The sequence below is a fragment of the Frankliniella occidentalis genome, unplaced genomic scaffold (assembly GCF_000697945.3).
Source record: "Frankliniella occidentalis isolate FOCC.00 unplaced genomic scaffold, Focc_3.1 Scaffold401, whole genome shotgun sequence".
Lineage (NCBI taxonomy): Eukaryota > Metazoa > Arthropoda > Insecta > Thysanoptera > Thripidae > Frankliniella > Frankliniella occidentalis.
In genome coordinates, this window is record NW_026267523.1 from 230,663 (window position 1) to 234,220 (window position 3,558).

The 3,558-nt window shown below is 56.0% G+C and overlaps 1 protein-coding gene across 1 annotated transcript in view; it reads right to left on the reverse strand.

The window, feature by feature from the left end:
• LOC113217696 (glutaminyl-peptide cyclotransferase) overlaps positions 1 to 3,558 on the reverse strand; it is a 10,067-nt gene that overhangs the window by 796 nt on the left and 5,713 nt on the right. The gene's annotated exons all lie outside the window — the stretch shown is intronic.

Genomic DNA, 3,558 nt, shown 5'->3' on the forward strand with positions numbered 1-3,558 from the left:
TTGAATGAAAAACACTTACAATTTTACCCAAAGAGTTTTCTCTCTCCATTTTAGATGCCAGATGGCGAGCACCATATATTGAGTCAGTGGGTCCCCACCGCACAAATGCCTCTTCACCATCAAAGAACCATAGCTCTAGACCTACATCCTTTACAAATGGGGAAGATAAATAATTTTGGATTTCTCGCCAAATAACAAAAAAGCAAAATCATAAGAAACTTACTGCTTTTTTTAGGGCTGGCAATTCACTTTGCAGAGCATGAGCTAAATTGATTAACATAGCACATGGGACAGCTGAGTCTGTAGCACCCAGAAATTCAATATTTCGATAATACTTGGAGTCATAATGGCACGATAAAACAAGCACTTGACGGGCTGAAGGATTAACTTTTGCAATAATATTCTCAAAACGGAGAGTGCCAAAGTTTGGTGTCTTTGCATCAAAAGGGTCTGTCTCTACTACCCAACCAAACTTTTGAACTTCACCAATAATGAACTGAAAGTTGACAATTCAGTTGAAACAAAAATTAATACAATGATGAAACAATGAAATGCCATATCAAAATACCTCACTCTCCCTCTCTCACACACCTCTTTCACTTTTTGATGAGATGGCGTCCCAACAACACGAGGAACCATTAAATTCTTCAGTACATAATCAAAATGGTCTTCACTCCCGTTTAGCGCTTTTGCCAAACGCTCATTGCTTCTGCCACTGCTAAACAGGGTCTAGAACAAAAAGTCAATTGATAAGGCAAGAGCCCTAATTGGAACAACAAACATTAAAAAGACAATCGAACTAATAATAGGAGAAGGAGAACAAGCAATCCAGTCAACAATCAGGAAAATTTCGAGAAATTTCACGTGCCAAGAGGAATGAATATCGCGACTACAAGCAATTCAAACAGATTGCGAGTCCACCTGCCTACACATGTCCTTGCGTCTAGTGGTCACGAGGCGTGCCGCGGTGCTTATTTGTTGCTTACCCTCTCCTGCTGCGAGGTCTGGGCGCCACAGAGGGCCAGCACCCCGAGGACGGACGCCAGGAGCGTCGTCGTGCCCTGCATGTTCCTGGTAAGCAGCCGGAGCCGGGCCGGGGAAATCCTCGCGCTCGCCCAGCGAACAAGCGGCGGCAACACGGCGACAGAGCAGACAGACACCCGCGAGCACCGGGGCGTCGACACACACTGACTGGGCTGGGCGGAGGTGGAACTGTTGCTCCTCGCAACGACAGCCGACCTCGCGGTTGGCCCGAGCCCAGCACGCCGCGGCAGGTACTGGTACCTGGTTCTGGTACAGGCCCTGGCCCGGCCGCACGCCTCTCCCACCTCCTCCTCCTCCTCTCACCTACACGGCCGCGCGCGCCCTCTCTCTGTATGCCTCTCCCACTCGTTCTTTCCCGAGAGAAAATCGGAGGGGCGCGCAGGGCGCGCAGCGTGCACGTGCAGCGTGCCCCTCTCCCTCTCTCCAGCACCGCGCACGGGGAGCGCGACGCGAGGCGACGGGCCGCGACCCGCGAGCGCGCCGGCTATGCAACCGGTCAAGTCGAGCGCTAACGTAACAGGCAGCACTGGCTGGGCAGGCCGGAGGCGGTGCTCGTCGTGTTGCCCGGACGGCCCGGACCCGGACAGCCTCCGCTCTGCAGCTGGGCCAGCCCAGCCCGGCACTCCCAGCAGGCTCTGCGACTAGCACTGGCTCCGTCTGCTCCGCCTGTGCCGAGGCCCGGGCCACGCCCCCGCGGCCCTGCGGGGCCAGGGCACTCGAGGGCACGGGGGAGGGGGCACCAGCCTCGGCACCAGCGGCGCCCACGGTCAGACCACAAGGCAGACAGGCCAACCCCCTCAGCCGCCCACGCCCCCCCAGCGCGCAGCCATGCCCTACCCCTACAGCGGATTCACGCGTGCAACTCGCACACAAAAATCCGCCGATGCCGCGCCACCAGCTGTGACTGTTGGGCTTCACTCAATCCGTCCTGACGATGACTCCTCCGGTATATGTAACCCGCTTAACGCCCGGGCAGTGCGGTGTGCCGCCCTGGAGCCCCTGCCGTGAGCTGGGGTTGCGGAAGCCAGCCACGGCCAGCCGTGCAAAGGCCAGGATGTTGTCGAGCTGGATCCGGTCCAGTGCGCGACAGGACCTTGCCCTTTCGGGCGTCACGGGCAACTTGTCCCGCGGGGACGAGACCAGGGCCGGGGCCTCGGCCGGGGCGGGGCGAGCAACTCCCCCGACAAAGGCTTGACCCCATTCCCGCCCTCCACCCCCGCGCAGTCGCGGCGGTCCTTTGCCTCGCCGAGGGCCGCGATGAGTGCGACAGAGATAGACGACAGACGCTACGCCCCACTTATCACAGAGTAGCTGACTCGGCCGTCAGCACGTCGCCGGCGGCAAACCGCTTAGCAGACGCCAGCAAAGGCGCGGAGGGAGTCGAGTCGGGGGCACGTGTGGCGGGGCGGGGCGGGCTTTGGAGTCGAAGCACTCGCCGGAAGAGGAGGGAAGCCGCCGCGGGGGTGGGACCAGCACGGGGCGAGATAAGGTTAGCGACGGTTTAGTACCGGGTGGGCGGGACACAAGAAGGGGAGGCAGCAAAGCCAGGGCGCGCCGGGGAGGAGAGGGCTGCAGTTTGATGAATTGGGGGGGGGGGGTAGAAACAACATTCAGGAAGAGATTGGAATGCGTTTCATTAAAAGAAGACAGATTTTTTGAAGAAGTTAGCACAATAGTTGTACAGTAAAGAAAATGTGAATCCTAAAGGAGGACAAGCGCCTAGCAGTTATGCAATGCAGCGCACGCGTCCTGGGCGGATGGCCTACCCTGAGGTCTGCAGGGGTTAGAAGGGCGAGAGAGAGAGAGAGTGATGGTAGAAGCAGAAGACGTGTGACTGCTTACAGGGAAGGTTTTCCGGTCATACAGTCATATTTTAATGGCGCTTTAAAATGTAGTTGTTTGCACCCCTAGATAAGGTGGTTTTAGCTGGTTTTAGCTGCCCGTAGGGGAAGTTGAAGGTCATTTTACGCGAATTTGATAAAAAAAATCCCTAAATTTATTGCTTTATTGCCATCTTTGCAAGCACATATCTCCGAAACCGTTTGTGCTACAGCGCCCAGATTTTGTTATCTTCCAGTGAGCACTTTTCATGAAAAATATTTGAACAAAATCAGGGGGGGTCCAGGGTCGTAACCTCCTCTCGGGACCCGTTTTTGCGACCATATTCGATTTCGTTCAAATTTTCTACAAGTAAAGAACGTGCCGAGTTATGATTTCCCTCAAAATCTGGGCGCTGTAGCTCAGACGGTTCTTGAGATATGTGCATGTAAAGTTGATAATCAAAGCCAAATCAGAGTAGAAGCGCCTGGCTGTTAGGCAACACAAGACCACGCCTCCTTGGCGCGTGGCCTACTCTGAGGGCGGCGGGGGTTCCCGAGCGCGCGCGGCGCGGCGCAGTGTAGAAAGGACATGAGGCGGGCGAAGGCTCCTCAGATTCTCCCGTAGCGCAGGTGAGCAAAGGGTTCCGGTATGGAGACCCCTGATCCTGCTTGTGAAAGCCGAGCCCAACCCCCC